General features: G+C 46.6%; 1 protein-coding gene and 1 pseudogene across 4 annotated transcripts in view; one reads left to right on the top strand and one right to left on the bottom strand.

Annotated features, from left to right (window-relative positions):
- Window positions 1-20934, top strand: part of Mp (collagen XV/XVIII-type protein multiplexin) — a 307755-nt gene that overhangs the window by 109089 nt on the left and 177732 nt on the right. The gene's annotated exons all lie outside the window — the stretch shown is intronic.
- Window positions 19575-20500, bottom strand: LOC144128475 (uncharacterized; annotated as a pseudogene).

The raw sequence follows: 20934 nt of genomic DNA, 5'->3' as shown, positions 1-20934 counted from the left end.
TACAGTTAGCATGATTCGCGTGTTTCTGACGTCCGCCAACACTGGTATTACTTTGCCACAAGAAGCTTCTCCTAAACGTTATTGATCAGCTTCCCTGAAACAACTGGTATAACTGGAACAGCGTCCGTCTGCTTGGAGCTTGTTCCGCTCTGGTGCTGCGACATCGCGTCAACCTGGTCGGCCAAAGTCTTTGCGCGTTCGGGAAGTCAAAGAAAGAGCCCTGCAGAGGAGCGCCCCGTTGCAACACCCGTTCGCAGCCACTGGGCGACACGTAGTACGTGTTAGTCCGCCCTCGCTCCTGCAGCTGACACGGCAAACATTCGGCATCCGTCGCCGCGGTCGCACGCAGCGTGAGCTCATGAGTAACACGGAACGAACCGCAGAAATTACGCGTCAGTCAATCAGTTATGGGCTCAGTCAACGAGCCCATAAGTTCCGGCCCCTTCCACGACCGTTATCGCCGCGGCGTGGGAGCAGGCCGCCCCGCGGAGGCATTGATTTGAATCCAGCTCGGAGCGGCGGGAAAGTTTTATTCCCGTGCACAAATGGTTTTCTGACAAACGTTTTTGGCTTTAGTTCTTTTGTCAACTTGGCCTCAGTTTCTGCACCATGTTCGACTGCAGTTGTCAAGAAAGGTCGACAAAAGCATTCCAGGTGTTGGTACAATCATTGGACACTAGGGTGCCTGACGGAACGAAGCATCTCATTAGAGAGGCTACAACCGTACATGCATCCCTGTAGTGTCGGTGACCAGGCGCAGATGTGTAGCCTCGAACCGTTTTAAGTCGCAGCGGCCGCATACGAGGTGCCTGTTTCCCACCCAGGTGTCTGTATATAGTGTCATGAAGTGTGAGACATTTACCGCATCCCTCAGATACCACACTGCACTACAACTTAAGCCGCTGTAGGGCCAGTTCGCCTTTTCATACCCTTCACCCCATCCTCCTTTTTTGCCGCACTAGTTGCGCTCTGTGGGAAGCTCTGTTTACGTTCGGCGAAAACCGACGCGTTTCAGCAAAGCAAAGCTGTCCCTTGTCAGGACACGTAATGGAACCTCTAACAACCAACGGTGTTGTCTCTTGACTTCCTTCGCATCGCCCAAGGAATGGTGCGATATGACTGCAGTGCATAGAAACGGAAGCCAAAAGGGTATCCGCAGTTCAGTACCAGTCTCGCTTGGTATCGTGCGAACCCAAATTGTGCACCGGGGCTGAAGCGATTGCGGGGCTTGGGCAGGGCCTGTGCAGTGAAAGAACAAAAAAAAAAAGGTCGCGACATCGGAAAAATCGCTACGGGCTTCGCGCTTTTTACTGGTCAAAAATTAAACGCCAGCGACAAAAACGTGCCCAGCGTGAAATGCGCGCTTCAGACGCGAGAAAGCTAGCTGTGCTACGACGGCGTCGCTTCGCGAGTTTGTGTGTCGGGCGTCGCACTGCTGTCAAGAAGAAGGAAAGGCAGCCCAAACACGGAGGTCTCGTTGCTTTCATCTAGGCGCCGCCGCTCAGGGCCAGCTTCCGAGACGTGAAGCACCTCATTGGAGAAGCTCACGCGCGGCTTCGCGCCTAAATGCTTCTCCCACGGCATTCGCAAGTATTTGGGAAACGCAACGCTTCACGGATTCGGCAGCCTCGAGGATACAATACGCCGGGAACTGTTGAGGCACTGTGGCACCTGCACATGAACGGCTTGCGAGGACAAAGCTATCTTTTCTCACTCGTTCCGGTCACAGGCGGCGCCTTTTGATTGCGCGGCGTCGTCACGACGGGGCGCACCCAGAGAGTCAGTGAAATGCGGGAAGGGGAAAGCTTGAGCACGAAATTCCTCACTGACAAACTGTTACAGGTTCAAGCCGAAAAATAAAACGACGGGAGCAGTATGTGAAGAAAGTGCCGCAATTTTCGCAATATAGTCGGAATCCAGTGTACACTTCGCAGGGCACTATTTTGCCTTAAAAACAATAAATAAAGTCCGCACCTTACAAAGAGTCCGCATGGCACACCCGGAGAAGTACGGTAACTGCGTTAGTCCCCAGAAGAGCACACTGCGATGCTCGCCTTGTTTTCGGAGGCATCGATGCTCTTTTCTGGTTTGGTTTGGTTTGCGGGGGTTTAACGTCCCAAAGCGACTCAGGCTATGAGGCACGCCGTAGGGAAGGACTCCGAAAATTTCGGCCACCTGGGGTTCTTTAACGTGCACTGACATCGCACAGCACACGGGCCTCTAGAATTTCGCCTCCATTGAAATTCGACCCCCGCGGCCGGTGCCGAACCGGCGTCTTTCGGGTCAGCAGCCGAGCGCCATAACCGCTGAGCCACCGCGGCTGTAGTATATGCTCTTTTCTACCACGCACACCCTTCACCATCTTTCCGTGTGCGGGATGAAACTCTCAGCCGCACGTCTACATGGAAGTCGAGTGTCTGTGACTGGTGTCGTTGACGTTTTTCGTTTTAAACACAAGCCCGTCTATTAACAATTTTAGAAATCAGGATATCGATAAGTATGCCACTAAGCAAGCCTAAAAGAAGTGAGCTGCGCGATGGCAAAGGAAGCACAGCGTTAATTTTAATCAGAAAAACATCGTGATTGTCAGTATCTTGCTGGATATTTTATGATGGATCTCCTTAGAAATAAAAACGCATTATAGTCGGTACCGATAGATTGCTCGCATAGACATGTATATAGTCCGCGGATTGTATAGTGGAAATTACGGGAGTAAGAAAAGGAGGGAGGGGGGCAGTACACACAGCGCGTACAATGTACGAGCTGGTTTCGAGATTTTCAAGCCATAACTCAACTAAAATAGGGCGAACACATGCCCACACACGACAGAAGATGCCGAAGAATGGTGTATGCAGCTATACGCTGCTTTCCAAGGAAAGCAGCAGTTTATTATAAGTTTCGTTGAGTGCACAAAACGTTTCCACCCAAAGTGCGTTAGCATCAATGCGAATGAATAGCATATGCTCTTGGAAAGTGGAAAAAGCACGTACAAGTGTCATTCCCGCACCCGGCGGAAGGGTGAGACAGTGTCACCGGAAGCTCGGGAACGACCTGCAGCGATGATGTGCATTATTGTGCATCACAGGATGGTGAGAGCGACCCTTTCTTCCCAATGCACGTACTACTGCGCAAAGTGAGAATCCTCGCGGCGATGGTTTAATCCCAAACCACTGCTACTGAGGCGCTCCAGTTGGGTAACCAGGAGTTGCATGACTTTGCAATGTGCGACGCCTGCTCTTTTGTTCAACCACACAGCACATCACACTGAACTGGTGACAAAGTATAGTGGACACAAGAATGCAGATTCGCAAAAGAAAAACAGTGAAACAAAGCCCGGGGCGCTCTCCGCCGTTATCCCACTGCAGAGAATCTACTTATCTTTAACAAGGCTAAGGCCAGAGCGCGGTACGTTCGGAGAAATGCAGATCAAACCTCCTGGCAGAAATATGTGCCCTTTATAAAGAGTCGAACACCCTCAAAGAAAATGTGGTAACAAGTTCACAAATTCACTTTTGACCATATTTATTTCACATCTCCGTTGTTGACAACACCCTGTACACAAACATCATTCATACCGAGCAATTCTGTACAAAAGCTTTCTTGATCGGTAAACAGTTTATGAACGCAGCTTTTTCGTATGATGTAAGGTTTCAGTATAATAATCAATATATCCGCCGGCTCAGGACGGCAGTGTTGATTTTTCTTTTTTTTTGCTGTTCTCGTTTTTTTCTATCGTTAAAAGCGACTTGTTTTCTATGGCGGTATTAACTGATCGATGCGATCGATGGAAACACGCTAAAAGAGATTTTGATATTTGTTACACATCAGAAGTATGGACCATTACCTTAAATATTTCCATAAGAGTATCCTCCAATATTTCAATATTCTAAAATTTTGTCCGACAGAGTTGGACATGATTAGGCGAGCATTTTGCTCAAGTGTCAAGTTCGTCCAACTAAACAAACACATCCCAAGAGCACAAAGCAATAGCATAAAAACAAAAACTCCCCTCTGGAGCAGGCATGCACGAGTGCCGCAATCGGCTGCTCACACTGCAGTAATTAAATAGAGTATTATTCTCCGGCGTAAAGACAGCACCAGGCGCAGACAATGTGCATTACGCTATATATTTTCCCCATCTCTCTGAAGCTGCCCTAGAGGCACTGTTAAAATTCTTCAATGAAATTTAAACAACTGGGAAAGTACCTGAGGCATGGAAAAACGCAGTTAAAGTACCCTTACTGATACCCGGAAAACCACCAAGTCCTAGCGGTTACTGACCGATAGCCTTCACCAGCTGTAGTGCAAAATCATTCGAAAGTGTTGTGAACATAAGGCTGAGTTTCGTGCTTGAATTCCAGAGAATATCATACATACATCAATATGGATTTAAAAAGGCATGTTCAACTACTGATCACCTTGTCAGCCTAGCAAACACCATCCAGGAGGCATTCACCCACAAGCAGCGCTGTATCGGGCGTCTTCTTCGACCTAGAGAAGGACTATGATACTACGTGGAGGTTCGGTATCCTCAGTGACCTAGCGGACCTAGGTATAGAGCTCCTGCATGTTTGTAAACAAACGAGGTGGCGCTGCAGTCGCTAGCGAGCTCGTGGTAGGCAAAAAGCCAGGGAGTGTCGTCGCGGAGAGGTGTTGAGCGCAGGTTTTCAAGGCTTGCAGGCGCGTTTTCAGTTTCTGCGAATCACAGTAATGGTTGATGTTTACAGCTTAGTAATTTCTTGAAGTACACCAGCTCGCGTTGGCCACGTGCGGCGTATTCAGAGAAATAGTTCGCCACTGTGTATTGTATATATGGTTAGTAGTAAACATAAAGCGTTTCTGGCGTTGATTTCTACGCTAGGCGTTCAAAAAAAATACGAAGTTTTTGACTCTCTGCTCTAGCCAGAATGATTTTACTTCGGGACAGTAGTGAGAGGATGTGCTGGCGTTTTTTCGGTGGAGCAGACGTGCGCTCACCGTCTGCTGATATACGTAGGTGTCGTGCTGTGCGAAAAGTAGGGACAGCGTCGTGTCCCCATTCTCCTCTAGCTGTCCCGCTTACTTAGTAAAACACGTTGCGGGGCTAGTTGGTTATGCATATTCTTTCGTTAAAATTTAAGCAGCGCTAACTTTTAGGACGAATACACAGAAGACATGACAGGACGGGCGCTTAAGCGCGGTTTTTATCCGCAGGATCACGCACCAGCCAGGCCGGCTTCTCCCCTTGTTAAACTGGTCGATTTGGTGAAAATTTTTGATTTCTGGAATTATTTTCTTTCTTAGCCCTGGGGTGTTCTGTTTAGTGACGAAAAATTATAGCAAAATATTCAGTAGAGATTTATAAAGTACGCTTTCGAGATGCGTGGTCGACGAAAATTGTGAGGTAATTTCTTTGAGGCTTTCTTTGAGTTCAGGGCCGCCTTTCTTTGACCACAGCGCAAGCGAAGAGGCCAAAAACGAGGAAATAAAAGTTATGGTTCGTTTTCTGACCTTTCACATTTTCTGTGATCGGCATCACTCACACCTTCGTAATTTCGTAACGCACGAAAATAGAATTATTCTATTTGTCGCAAACGATTCCTGAGACGTTGAGGAGTGCAATTTATTTCTCGATATTTTTTTCCTACGCGTGCAGTATTATGTTCGTTATTTTTGTGAGAAACGTTTTCACGTAACTATGCATGCATATAAGTACATGATCATTTAAAAAAAGAATAGCGTCATATGCAGGACAGGGCTTTGTGAACATGCTGGCATAAAAAATTTGCGCACTTTCTACTCAATTATTTAAGACCTTGAGGTGACTTTACAAGGGTGTTAATTATATTTACCCAAGAACTGCACCAGGTATAGCTAAAATAAAATGCATTACTGAATCTATATGCGTAGCAGTTTCATATTTGCACCAAATTTAGTTTCATATCACGTACTTCAACAACAAACTACATTTTTTCAGGACGTTAGTTTTGTGCTTTGAAGATAAATGCGAAGAGTTACCTGTACTTGATGCTAGTACCTAACACTGCACTGAAACAAGACCATTCGCCGGCATGGTACAGCCTCTCTGCAGTATGTGACTTCACACTGACGCATTTAGACAAAAAGCCAACGCCACAACAACACATGATACAAGAATTCTTCTCACTGGAAGAAAAACATGACACCTACACTGAATTTTATACTGATGACTCAAATACAGAAGTGCATGTTGGAAGCACAGTAGTTCAAGTCAAAAGTGAAACAATGATGCGACTTCCAAAGTGCGCACAGGTTTTTACTGCCGAGTTTTATTCCATCTCTGTGGCTGTAGATCAAATAGTAACAGAAATTATGAAAAAAAAACGCATCATCTGCACTGATTCCCTGAGTATTCCCTGAGTGCTCACAGCACTGCACTCTTTAAATGCTGCTGAACCCCTAATAATGAAGATTATACATAATATAGTTGAAGTCAGAGCACAAAAATGTAACATAACACTCTACTGGACCCCTAGCCATGTCGGAATTGCGGGTAATGAAAAAGCAGATGCCTGCACTTCTCGGGCACAATTTGGTCAAATAAAAGACGTGAAGATGCCGCACAGAGATTGTTTGAAGTTAATGTACAGTAAGCGGGCCTTTAAGGTATTTCTAACAAATAAATAATTACCAATGTGCCTAAACTGCCTTACTGCCTGTGGCTGTGATTTGTCAAGTCAAAGCAATGAAGAAACGAAAAGTACCTGTGGCGCGAAACACTGTTGCAGTATTCCAGAATCAGTACTAGTCGTTGAAGGCTTTTGTAGAGCTGGTGACAAGATGAATTTGAACTCCTTTTAAAATTCGTCCTAAATGCCATTGCGTCCAGATATTTTTCAAAGTGACAGCTGACCTATGGCAGCTTGTAATTCATCACAGGCTAAAAGTTCATTTACTTAAATGCTCTCATCCTTAGACAGAACTGAAAGGGTCAGTGAGGACAAATTGAAGCTTGTCTGTACCGATATACTACGGCATTCTAACGACAAAAGACACCACTCTAACCCAAAACGGAGCTTTTGTGTGTTATAAAAGACCAATCACCGAACTAGAGGCGTCACCGCCTCCGGCTGATTCCGAAAGTAAACTCCGTGAGCTGACACCGAATTTCTAGCCCAGATCTCAGAGTCTATGCTGCACCGCCATTCACTTCGAAGTAGTGATCATGGAGTCCTTTTCGCTAATGACGTCACGAGTTTCAATCGAGTGGCGGGATAATTTTAATATTGAATTTTCTCAGGCAGAAGCTGCGTATTTCGCTGACCTACGCGCGGTAACGTATCAACATAGAGCCCGAGAATCAATTTTTATCAAGAGCAATAATTCTATCGAGTTCTCCTAAGAGACACGAAGCGTGATACAAGCCCAACGCCAGCACAGTACCAATGCCGAAAAAGTAACGATAGAGGAAAATTGCAATTTCTAGATGGCTACAGACTTGTTATACTATCAAGCTAAAATATAACAATTTCATAAAGTTCTTCACGAATCGGCTGCAGTTTCCAGTGTCTACTTCTGTTAGGACCACTTCAGACATGTGGCTGGAAGGGCTGATGAATACAATCCACCTACATGTTTCTCCTATAGTCTTGCAGTGCTGCTGAAACTCTCAGAAACACTTAGCAATGCTTCGAATTGACCTTTGAAAAAATTCGATCGTGGCCGCCATTTCTTTCTCGATTTTAGAACACACCAGTGCGGGTTCATTTGTATGCAACAGTATACCCCCTTGCTACTATAACTGCTACACACCCCTTATTATCTTTCCCTCTTTAAAACTAGGTCGGCCGTTATCTCCGCTACTGTTCGTTCATTACTTAGAACAGTTGTGTTTGAGCGTTGTGAATGGTAATGTCGTTAGGGTTTTTCGTATCTCGGGTAAAAAGTTCAAAGTATTAGTCTCTTCAGATGACTTTGCGGTCTTCTGCTCAAGCCAAGCCAAGCATCGATGGAGCGGTTCGCTTGACAAATGAGGTTCCTTCGATTTCTGGTGCCCTGATGAATCGTTCCAAGAGCTGTCGTCTGTCGTTGGGTTGTGCGGATATACACCAATTGAATATGCCGGTACTGCTGGACATGTGTGCCGCCCAAGTACCTCGGAGCTCTACCGAATGCCTACAAACAGAGCGCACATTACTGGTAACAAAGCATACCGACTCTACAACTCTATGCTCAGACATGGTCAGCTGAAATTTGATAGGGCTACTGTCTGTGACCTATTTATAGCCACAGATTTTTACTGTGGTCTACAACTAATTTCTTACACTACTAGACTCCATCTACAGTGTGCTTCGCCTAAGATGTTACACAATTTCTAAAAATGGGATTTTTCAGTTAGAAGAGCGCTTTTTTCGGCCTAGCATTGTCAGCGGTGTAGTACAGCAGAATACAGTTACGACGTGCTAACTAGCAGGCTTGTTAACTAATATTGAATAGTTAACTGTTTAGCTATTACTTTTCGACTCCTTAATGATCAAGAGGCGTGTAGCCGTCCGTATATGATATCCATATCTGTTTTTGAATTTAGAAAATGCGGTTATCCTCGGCACTGTGGCCCAACAAATTTCGGCTATTTCGGCGAGTCACGTGCCCTGGAGAGGTTACTTTGCCGGCAAGGTTCTCGGAAGCGCAGATATTTTGGCGTGATGTAGCCAAAATTGTGGAAACTGACATGGATATTGTTCATGTCGGGCTACCTGCCTCTCAATTATTAAGGAGCCTAACAGTAATAGTTAAAAAGTTAAGTATTCAATATTTGTTGACCAGTCTGCTAGTTACCACGTCTTAGCTATATTCTGATCTACTACATAGCTGACAACGTTATGCTGAAAATTTCTCTCTTTCAACTCAAAAAGCCTGTTTTTAGAAATTGTGCAAAATCTTAGGTGAAACGCACCGGTTTAACAGCACCTTCGCCGCTTTCGTGGCGCCCTTTGAGTCTACGTGCAGCGCGAATATCTTTTCTGGCCTCTCAGTGCTGGTTTAGGCCATCTTTATAGATTATTCCGTGTTTCGTGTTCTTACAAGACAACTTCACGAGCAATATTTTGCTGGTTCTGCCGCCGCGGTGGCTCAGTGGTTGTGGTGCTCGGCTGCTGACCGAAAGACATGGGTTCGATCCCGACCGCTGAGGCCGCATTTCGATGGAGGCGAAATGTTAGAGACACGCGTACTGTGAGGTGTCAGTGGATGTTATACAACCTCGGGGGGTCGAAATAATCCGGAGCCCTTCACTATGGCGTCCCTCATAGCCCGAGTCGCTTGGGGGAATCATCCGCTCCATAGCTGGCCCCTTGGCCACGCCCGGACCGTCGACGGAGCCATCGCCTGCAAAAATTACGGACGGCACTTAAGACTACTTACGTGCTTTTAAATGTGTCACTGGTTTCTATTATTTTGTATTTCCTTCTTGTTTGTTATTGATTTTTACATTTTTTATTCCTTTTTAATGGCACACCTACTCATTAGGATACAGTCGTAAGGCAACGCACATACCAGGTGTTTCAGCGAACACTCTCAAAAATATTTATAAATAGCCTTTTTCGGGTAAAAACCTGGCTTTTGCGTCACAGTGTTAGCAGCGTTGGCGGACACCAGAAAACCGGTGAATCGTCCTGAGTAGTAATCTGGTTAACTAATTTTTTTAACTGGAAGAGTTAAGCGCCTAGTTGCAATTAGAGACTTGTAGCCGGTCGTTAGTAACAGCCGTACCAGCTTTTAAATTTTCTAAAACGCGATTACCCTTGGCGCTGCGGCTCGACAAAATTCGGCTTTTTCGACTAGTTACGTGCACTGGAGGGGTGCCTTTGTCTGCATGCTTTCGAAACCGCATGTATTTTCGCACGATGCAGCCACATTTTGTCGAGCCGCAGGGCCGAGGGTAATCGCGTTTTCGAAATTCTAAAAACTGATATGCCTATTACTACTGACCGGCTAGAAACTTCTAATTGCAACCAGTTGCCGATCTGCAAATAGTCGAAAAGTTAGTTATCATAAATTAGTTAACCAGCTTACTACTGAAGACAATTCACGGGCTTTCCGGTGTCCAACAACGCTGGTAATACTATGACGCAAATGGCATACTTTTGCCCCCAAAAGCCTATTTAAAAATATTTTTGAGTCTTCCCTGAAACACCTGGTATATAGGTTCATTTTTGTTGGACAAGAAGCGGCACGGTTTTGTGGCCTATGGGTTGTGTGGTCACCTTGCAGTCTTATACCCCTGTCACACGGGCACTTGTAAGGCCTTAGAAATTAAGGTCCCTTGCCCGAAAGGCGCGTGACGCGCATCTACACGGCAAAGCGTCGAGACCTTTGCGATAAAGGTCCGTGCAATAAAGGCGGCCGTCAGCGGCCTTAAAGTTGCTTAAAGGAGCAACCCAGACGGCAGCGCCAGCTAGCGAGCTCAAAGAATAAAAAATTGACGCAATTTTAATTTTGAAACCGTAAAAAAATATCTAATTTATCTTATTTAATGGTTAATTTTGCGTTACAGTGCACTTAACCGTAGAGGAGGCTATGACTAAAGACATCCACACTGCTAAGAAAGGACTTGAACGCTTTTCATCAGCCGCATCGACACACACGTGTTTGCGCATCACGCTTTGCTGTTTTTTCTTCGTTTGCTCTTTGTTGTGTGCGTGTTTTGAGTTTGCTTGTGTGCACAAAGACACAAGCAACAAAGCACGCTTCTCGAACACAACGAGGAGCCGAACGGAAAAGTGCACCTACCGTGGTCGGACCGAGAACGATGAAAAAAAAAAAAACTTTGTTTCAAAATATCCGTTTCTCACCGTCAGAACGCTCGTTTATTATCGTGATAGCTACTTTTTCCAACATAAACGAAAGCACTCTTAGCTGAAGTGCTACCGTCTGCTTTAATTTCATAATGTTACTAGCGCCGCTTCACACACAGCGGTGACTTTTGGCATTCACGGAGGCCGCGTTCTAGCTCCTTTGGATTTGCCGTGTAGCAGCGTCGCTGCTCCTTTTCGGTTTTCCTCCTTTAGTGCAGTAAGACAACTTTACGGCAAAGGCCAAGAAGAAGTCCCGTGTGACAGGGGTATTAGATTGCTGCGTTCAATTCCCCGCACCTTCGGAAGGGAATTTTTGTTTTCTTTGATACCACGATAATGTCGTCCGATTTTCGGGACCACTGCTGCTGTTCACAACGCCGGGTTTGGTCGGCAATGAGCCATAAAATGATTTCGCATTAAAACGTGCACTAACGGATGAAAAACGTACTCCCGAAGTCGTGCAGCCACAGAAATGCTACCTGGAACAGCTTTTCTCAGAATTCGTCGTGTTTGGCAGTACATGTTCTTGCTTTTATTTGAAAACAGATACACTGAACTCGCAAGTTTATTAAACCGTCACTGCCTTGTGTTTAGTTAACTGTAGTTTAGATTAATTCTAGTACGACACATTTAGAATACAATGAAGAGTTTTTTTTTTGTGAAAGAACATTGTCAACATTTACCAGTGGTGTGGTGGCCCAGAATAACTGAACTGTAATTTATGTGGGTGTACAACAGGTATGATTAATTTAAAGTTTTGCTTCATCTGGAAGATGATTTATGGTTTAGGGGGCTTCAACGTGCCAAAGCGACTCAGGCTATGAGGGACGCCGTAGTGGAGGGCTTCGGATAATTTCGGCCACCTAAGGTTCTTTAACGTCCACTGGCATCACACAGTACGTGGGCCTCTAGAATTTCGCCTCCATCGAAAATGCGACCGCCACGGCCGGGATCGAACCCGCGTCTTTCTCAGCAGCCGAGCGCGATAACCACTGCGCCACCATGGCGTCCCATCTGGAGGAAAATGGCGTTGCTTACGCTACAAAAACTTACCTCCAATCGTGGGATTTGCCATAGAATAACGGTTCGATCAGCTCAATGCAATTCATCGCCACAAGGCCCAACTGTTGTGGCAACCGGGTTCATCCCAGGATTAACAAAATCATCGGCCCCTGTCAATTCGTTCTGGCTAAGAATGTAGGCTTCTCTTTAAGTTGGTGCTGTGTCTCCGTAGTTTACAACGTACAGTATGTTTAGATCGCAATTAAAAATAAATAACAAATTTTAAAATCAAACGTCGAAGCTGTGCTTGTACAAAACCTTAAAGAAATGCGCACAGCACGAAGCGCATCTTCATTTTCTGAGCGAATCGCATTGCTCCGTGATTGGAAAAGAAAACGAATGTTCTAGCGCTATAGACTTCAAAATTAACTACGCCTCGTATTCTGCAGCGCGTAAACTTTATGCAGTTAGGAACCTGAAGCAGCAACCCTATAGCGGCCAGTACAGATGCCGCCAAGTCGGAACACAAGCTCCGTTTTGCCATACTTCGAACATAAGGAACAACTTTGGGGCATATTCTAGGTCTACCTATAACGACCAAAACTTCAATAATTGTTTAAAGCCAAGCAAGAAACACTTTTCTCCGTTTTGGGTGTTTGGTCTTTCAAAAAATGCTCAGTGTGCACTCGCTGTTTGGCACACATATGCAGCATTTATTTCAGCAAGTTTGATGCGTGTTGTCTCGGCCTTGGCACTCGCGTAAACAAGAGCTACCTCTGCACGCGATTCCATTTTGTTCGCCAACGCAGCAGCGCGCGCACGGAGGCCCCCCTCCCCGCACATACTGTAACGAAGTGAGGGTCGTCAGCTCCTCTGATACTCGGAGCCCCCGAGAGGACGCGCGGGTGGTTGTCGACACCGTCCTAAGTGCCCATGCGCCCTCAGTGTGTACGCACGAGCTATAGGTGCTCTGTGTACCACAGCGCACCTGATTTGTGGTAAAAGAGAAATGAATGAAACCAAACTCGCATGAAACGAACGAACCGCGTATTGTCGCTGGTGGAATAGGTATGCATTGCGGACTGTATTCAAGTGCGCTGGCGTGCGCCTGGTTTCGAGGAGCAATGCAGTGCAGGCCAAACAGCACACCTAACTATAAGCTTTGTACTGCCAATTGCTGTGAGAAGAGCCAGGCGACGGAAACTTGTAAACGGCGATTACCTTTCCTCGCCGTGGTGGCAGTTTTTCATCTCGCATCGGCAGACGGTCGCGGCTGTGGAGGGACGCCAAAATGAGCTCGTCTATTCACTTTCTTCCGCCCTTTAACTCGAAGCCGAAACAAAACCAAAAGCGCTTTGAGCTCGACGAGCACTTATCCCAAGATTGCCTCAGTAAGTTGTCGCACCTGTGCGGTGAGCTTGTTTTTGATTCGTTTTCAACAACCACAGCGCCAAGCAGTAGGAGCGGTAGTAGAAGCGGCCCGCAAGGATTCATGTATGCTGCTCTCCAAGGGGACTTGACCCAACTGACCACGCCAGTAGCCTGTAGAAAGTCGGCGTCGGGGAAACGGGCTTACGGAAGAAAAGGGCGCCTATTTACTTTCCTAGTTCACCGCCTTCGGAAACATTTCTGTTCAGGGAGACCCGCCAACGACTGGCGGGGTGGGGCCACTGTTCCAGACCTCTCGGTCTTTATGCGTCCTGTCAAGCGGCTGTGGCGTTTTTTTTTCCTCTCCTCTCTCGAGATCTGCATGTCGGGGCGGCAAAGCGCCCGCATGAGATTTCCCCGCTGAAAGCGGCCCCGCTGAGTTGATCCCAGATCGCGCCCGCAGGATTTCCCGCACTTTCCTCTGCAAGTCACGTCGCAGCGCTTATTTGCGGGAGACCGACAGCGAATAGCGGTGGCAGGAGTTTGATCCCCGCAGTCGCCTCTTTGCAGCCACGCGGCAATAAATGTGATCGCGGCGAATCTCGGAACGGCGTAGAGAAAGTTACGCGATCTCTGATGCGACACGCGCAATGGTTGTTGCTGCCCTGCATGAAATATTCCCGGGGAGAATTTGCATGTCGCAAACCGCTCAGAGTTACCGCAGCATTTAGTGCAAACAAATTCAAACACCGCGCAGGATGAACGCCAGCAGTTGTTCATTCTCGGTCGGGTCCAGCGAGCTTCGCAGCCTTCCGTGCTCTTTTCTGATGGCACTATGATGGCACAACGTTATCACACCAGCTGATATGACTAAACAAATGGCACGACTGCACCACCCACCCATGCCACTTGAAGCGTCTTGTGGCTTTGGCGTGCTTACTCTCGTCGACCGATGGGCCTGAGGCTCTGTCTAGGCTAGGATTCGTATTATGAATCCATTAAAGGCCATACATCCTGATTAAAAGAGATTCATGAGCAAAGGGCTCGTTGAACATTAACGCATGCGAAGGAAAACACGAACGTCGCCTCTATTACGGCAAAACAAAAAGCTGCAAACACCCTGAGAAAGGGCTCACCTGAAGCGGAAAACAGTGCGATCGGAAAACCGCGGTTTAAGCGAGGAAAAAAAAGAACTGTAGAGTAGGTTTGGGGCGGAAATCAAAAAGAGGGAGCCCTTGCCCAAGTTGCAGAACTTCTTAGTACGTAGCAGATGCACCGTCTTCTCGCGCAGTTTTCCGCCGGAAAAAACCAAAGGCCCCCGTGCCTTGTCCCCCGCGTACTTAAGCCACCTGTTCACGCCGCCCCTTTTGACGCCGGCATGGGCTGACCAACAACTGGGCTTTGCCTTCCAAAACAGCGGCTGAAAGCGGAATGCGTGTCGACAAAGATCGGTTCTTCTTATCGTGTTTTAAAACGATACCTGTCAATAGACGTTTTTCGCATACCGGAGACGTTTTAGCGGAGACGTATACCGGTTTAGAGGTATAGCGGAGCAGAATGGTGTCTAAAAATTTCTATGCAGAAAACCAACGAAAAATAAGGTTGTTACCAACCGACCAAAAAACCAAAGGAATGTTCAACAGCCTTGGAAGGGAACAGCAGTTTACAATTGGTAGCGAGGCGCAGGAAGTGATAAGGAAACACATCTATTTAGGGCGGGCACGTAGCACAGCGTAATAGCTATCGCTGTGCTCTCGCATGGCGCAAGATAGTATAAATTCATTGCTGAAATTTTTTCTTTGTTTATGTTTACACACATTAGCTTGTTTTTAGTTGTCCTTTGTTTTTTCTTTACACGCATTAGCTTGAAGTTGATTGAAACTTCAACCCTCCTGTGCCACATGTTCCGCCTTCTGCCTATAGATGCCTTGCACCGACGTCACATCCGGCGTCCATCGTATGCCAGTCGGCCATGCTGCCGAACCACCGCCGCCTTTCCGCTCGTAGCTTACCGCCGGTGTGGAAGCATTTGTCAGCTCGCGTCGTTTTCGTCTGCGTCTCTCCACAGCTTCAGTATGGTTTTGTGCGCTATAGTTGGCTGCTCAAACCGTATCGACAGCTCAAGGAGAAAGAAGAAGCCGACGAACACAAATTTCTACCGAATTCCGAGGATCATAGCAGACAAGTGCGAGCGTTCAAAGACGCTTAGTGCAAATCGGCGCACGCTGTGGCTGTCACGAATTAAGCGAGCCGACTTGGACACGGACAACCCCAAGTTACGTGAGTGCGGAGCACACTTCACCACAGGTAAGATGCTTGTGCCGTGAAGTAAATGTCAGTGAAAACGTGGGAAGCAAGGACTACAACCTGATTTTGATTTGCAGGGGCGCCTGCCGATTTGTTTGACAATACAAACCCAGACTGGGCCCCGTCATTGCATCTCGGCTACAGCACTAGGCGAGTCGGCTCGGATCGCCACGATCGCAGCCAGCAACGACGGAAGCGAAAACGACGGGCCGAGATGACCGGGTCGGAAGAGCCCGATGTTCCCCCATTGCCGCATCAGGCTGAGGAGGTCGACGCCAGAGAAGAAACAGGTGAGTCGGCCTTGCACCATGCTGTCATAGCCTTAACTTAAGAAATAATTACGTGGTCGTCCTGCAGTCCGGCTCTTCGCCAACTCTTTCTTTCACACGACCGCTAAACGATGAACGTTCTCTTCCAGGTGTTTATGTGCAGACAGACATGGCATGAGCGACATTGGGGCATTAGAACAAGAATGCATCAGACGCAACTACTGCGTGTACACTACACGTTCCGAAAGGGTGAAGCTTGAGATGACAGAAGAATCATTGAGAAGTTCAGAGCCCAAGGTAGTATTCTACATAGGGATGGCAAGCTTCACAATGCTTCTTGCAATTTTCAAAATGCTAGAGCCATTTGTTTCACATAGTGTGAACAACAGCCTGGCAAATTTCAAGAATTTGTGCTCTCCCTGATGAAGATCAAGCTAAATCTTCAGAATGCTGACCTGGCCTTCAGATTCAATGTGTCTGAATCTACTGTCTCACGTATTTTTGGCAAATGGCTTCATGTAGCTTACTGCCGCTTGAAGTCTCAAGTTATGTGGCCCGAACGAAGTGCGCTGCAGCGCACCATGCCGCAAACATTCTATGATTGATTCAGCAGTGGTGTGGCCGTCTTCATAGACTGTTTTGAAATCAAGAATGAGAGACCGTCCTCATACTTACCGAGGCGTGAAACGTGGTCGACTTGCAAGGGCAGCAACACTGCAAAGTACTTGATAGGGATTGCCCCACAGGGTATTGTCACGTTCATCTCGGAGGGCTGGGGAGGCCGAGTATGTGACAAACATATCACGGAACACTGCGGGCTCCTAGACAACTTACTTCCTGGAGACGTTGTTCTAGCAGATCGAGGGCTTAACATCGCAGACAGTGTTGGTTTCTACTGTGCCCGGCTACATCTGCCAGCATACACAAAAGGCAAGAAACAGCTGTCGGCTGCAGAAGTGGAAAGCGCAAGGCAGCTTGCTAATGTACGTATTCACGTGGAAAGACTAATCGGACTCATAAGGAACAAGTTTCTGCTGCTGAAGTCTGTCATTCCAATTGACTATGTGACATGTCGACAAGGTGACAGAATCGCTCCACTCGACAAAATTGTGACCGTGTGCTGCGCGCTGTCCAATTTATGCCCTTCGATTGTCGTAGCATTGAAGGAACCCAGCAGAGAGAATGTGCCCGAATCTGTTGATGGGTGCCCACCATAACTGGGGATTTATGCACGAGTGCAGTAATGTGGTCATGGACAGAAGTTTGTGGGATGCAGATTAGCAGAAAATAATTTATTTGTGCCTTCTCTCACTAGCCAATCAAATGGTATTTTTTCATGGTATGGAGTATACATACCTCCTCATGCTTTTTGCCTCAATACACAAAACAAAATTTTTCTGGAAATCGGCATCCTACAAACGTTATCACTGTGCCTATTTTTAGAGGTGTGGGCGTAAGCAAGTACTGCACACTATAGTGCTCTGGTTTGGTATGGTTTGCAGTTTGTACGAGGAATGCATGTGTATACTGATTTCTCGTGGTATATGTGGTTCTTCCCTGCCCTTATATTTTTGTCAGCTGCAGATCAGGTGTTTAGAAATAATTTTAGCAGTTGCCATGACCAACAAGTACCCTTTCCTTCTGTATTTGAATTTGTGTATTTGTAATAAGCCATTCAATCGTCAAACATTGCCATGTGTGTACAGTTCATATGTGAAAACTTCAATGAGTTCAATAGGTTCTGCTCAGAGTGGTAGCCAAGCTGGTGCAAGACTTAAAAGCCTTTTAGTACACAGACTTTGGGTCAACTGAACAGTTGGATGCCAGTGGTTGGCATGGATAACACACAAAAAATGCCCGTGTGCTGTTCAGTGCACGTTAAAGAAAACCTCGGGTATGACAAGTTGTACTGTCAAGAATGTTGGGTGGGCTCAATGCACTAAAAACCCTGTTTGCTGTTCGGTGCATGTTAAAGGACGCTTCAGGATATGACAAGTTATACTGTCAAGAACAATGCTCAAAGTCCAAAGCAAACATCATGTGTTAATGTATCATACCTGCCCTTTTCGTACCATACATGGAGTTGCAGAATCAGTGGGTAGCTCTTTGATGCAAGGACGTGAAAGGCTACGAAGCTACATATTTGCTTGTTTTGGCTGCACTTTCAAAACACTTACAGACAGCAACTGTTGTACGGTACTGGTATGGTTAGGCTTGCACTGATCTGCTATCAACAGCTCCATAAACCCAGACAGACAGTATTTCCCAAACAAAGCAACACATGGGAAGTGCAACTGGGCACAGGGTATAATACACTGAGCTCTTGTGATAACAGTACACATATGTATTACAGAGGAAAGGAGAACTAAACATCCGCTGTAGAGATGCATAGAAGTTGGACTCAGTTTGAAGCACACTGAAGCATCTGCTACCACAACTACCCTGTGCAATAAAATCAAAATTAAGCACGCTGTTTCTCTTCACCTCCTCTGTACTGTGGGCAGTACCACTGCTTAGTTTTAGGTGCTCGGGTCAGTTCGACGCAAGAAAAATGGAACCATTTGTACACGCAGGCTTCGCTGTCGCAAGCAACCATTTTGCCAGTCTCTGGTCCATTACAATAACAATACGCCTGTTTACACAATGCAGTTGTACCAATGCTGTCCTTCTGCCTTGTGAAATACTTGGCACACAGTTCAGGGAGCACTGCATTCACAAAGAACCTTTCTGAAATTGAGAAGATGTTTTCACAGAATTCTTCATCCCACTTGATGCGTTCTATGTGAAGACGACTCCGTGCCCAAACTACAAAGTCGCAATACTTCACTTGGCACAAAGCCATCTGTGTTTTCACTTGATAATAATATGCATGGCTTTTCTGAAGCTGCATGATCCCATTAACTTCAGTCAGGCACGTGTTTTCAATTAATGTAGTTGCATTCCTAAGCACGTATGGGCATTTAAACTCTGCTACACCTTTTCCGCAGCAGCTACATGAGAGCAAGCTACCGGGTTAGTTGGTGATGCATGTTGTAAACTAGGAAGCGCAAAATACCGGACGACGGTATTTTACCTGTTTTTTGTGTCCCTTACTCTGTCCGTTGTCCGGTATTTTGCGCTTCCTAGTTTACAGCTACACGAGACCAGAGCATCTGGTGTAGCCCCAGCAAAAGGGTACCTAGTGCTGAGGTGCAGGCCTGACTTCGACAATTTGAAATTGTCATGTTTTGTGCCTTCACTATTTGCATAAGCTGTTAAGGCATCCCTCTCATGATTCCTACCCCACATGATAGCTTGCGCCTTCATATTTTGGACTTCTGGATAGCAAATCTCTTTTATTAGGGACACACTAGGATTTGCTACTTTAGTGTGGCATGCTTTCTTCATTAAAGAAGCAGTTATTCTTCCTGCTCTGTAAAGGAACCAATGTGGAGGGAGAGTCTCTCTGCTGCTTCGTTAATGACTCTACTTTTTTTACAGTGCCCTCTGAAATGGTTAAAGTAGACATGAATTCTCTTGCTTTGTTCACGAGCACGTCGTAGCTGTCGCCTAACGCATCGTCAGTGAACAGATTTCTTAGGTGTGCTGCTGGCTTTTTAACTGGTTCCTGGAACACATCACATCTATGCTCAAGCACAGAGAAAAGCGCTGGCACTGCACCATCTTTTCCGATGTCATCATAAAGTGCGTTAATCTCTTCTGGAGGAGGTCCTGGGATTTCCAACCTCCTCCTCTTCTGCTGACCTTCAGCACGTGTGCCATCATTCTGCTCTTTACGCCCTCTCGACGAAGTGAAGTTGATATCTCTCAGCCGTTAAAACTGCACCTTTTCAACATAGGCTGGCAGCCATGTGTTTTCTTTCTGGGTGCATGAAACTGAGTTCCTGATACGCACTGCAGTTTCCGTAGCAAAGAGACAAGCTCCAACATGCGAGCATGTCTCGCCTGTACCTGCCATGCAGGTGCAATGGGCAACAAGCACAGTGCCATTTGTCTTGCATAAGATCCAGGCTTTAAGTGGGTGGTCGCTGAGCCGTTGGGAATGGTTGACCTGCAAAAATATTGTGAAGTTGTACATAACAGTGCACATTTTTTGTTTGCACAAAATGCGCATATGCACACCAGACAAAGTGGTCTCGGACAGAACAAATTTTCAGTGCTCCAGCATTGTAAGCGGACAGGCATAGTTTATCTTCTTCATCACTGCATTTTTTCCAGTGAAGCTTCTACTAATCGCCATGCTCCGCAAATTTCCCTACGCGGACGTCTGAAATTTTCCTGTCACTTAGCGCTGCCGGCACAGACAGAAGCACGGTTTATCTTTCATTTGCATAAATTGCAATGGTCATTTCTTTGCGTATGCTCACTGAGAAACATGCCAGAAAGGTTCCTTAAGCTTACTTCTCCGAGAAGAAGCACCTTCTCGTCTTGTAGTCACACCGCAGATTGGCTTCTCACCCACCCGCTGGTGAAATAGTTATGCGCCTCTAATGATTTGAATGCTTTCATTTCTTCTAATGTAACAAAACTAGAGGAGTACACTAAATAGTTCACGATATCCCCGTGAGTCACTGCAGGTAACACATCAGCGTCCATCGTTGTATCAACACCCAGTCTCAGCGTGTGCGGGTCCCTGTCGTCGCACATTTGCACTTTTCCTTCATAGCGTACGCGCGCAGATCCAACAAGTTCAGAGAAATAGCTCGCACTGAACGGCTCATTCCTCTGAGGAGGAGGCATCGCGTCCGAATATGTAAGAACAATTCAAAGCGCCTCGGGAGCGGTCCGGTGTCACGGGTATACGGAGCGGACGCAAGCGCGCGGACGAAGCGAATGGTTCGGCAGCATGGCCGCTAGCTGTTGATGTGGCCGGAAGTGACGACACGTGCAAGGCATCTATAGATATGTTCGTACCTTCGAAAATAAAGACCATTTGCAGGTTCGGGTCATTTTGGTGTCTTTTTATGCCTCTTCTTGGCGCTGTTTAGTATGCCATCTTGTTAGACCAAATATAGCCTGCTAACACGACATCTTGTCAGCCCCAAAGCATTTCTTCAACGCTTGCATGTCTTCGTGTCGTTCAGTGCTCTGTCCTCGAGCTGCTACGCGCTGCTGAAAATGAGGCAGCACAAACAGACTGCACCAAGGCATTCGTCGTGGGATGGCGCGGAGAA

This window comes from Amblyomma americanum, chromosome 1, assembly GCF_052857255.1.
Source record: "Amblyomma americanum isolate KBUSLIRL-KWMA chromosome 1, ASM5285725v1, whole genome shotgun sequence".
NCBI lineage: Eukaryota > Metazoa > Arthropoda > Arachnida > Ixodida > Ixodidae > Amblyomma > Amblyomma americanum.
The sequence above is the reverse complement of the archived record's forward strand: the minus strand, read 5'-3'. Positions and strand labels throughout refer to the sequence as shown.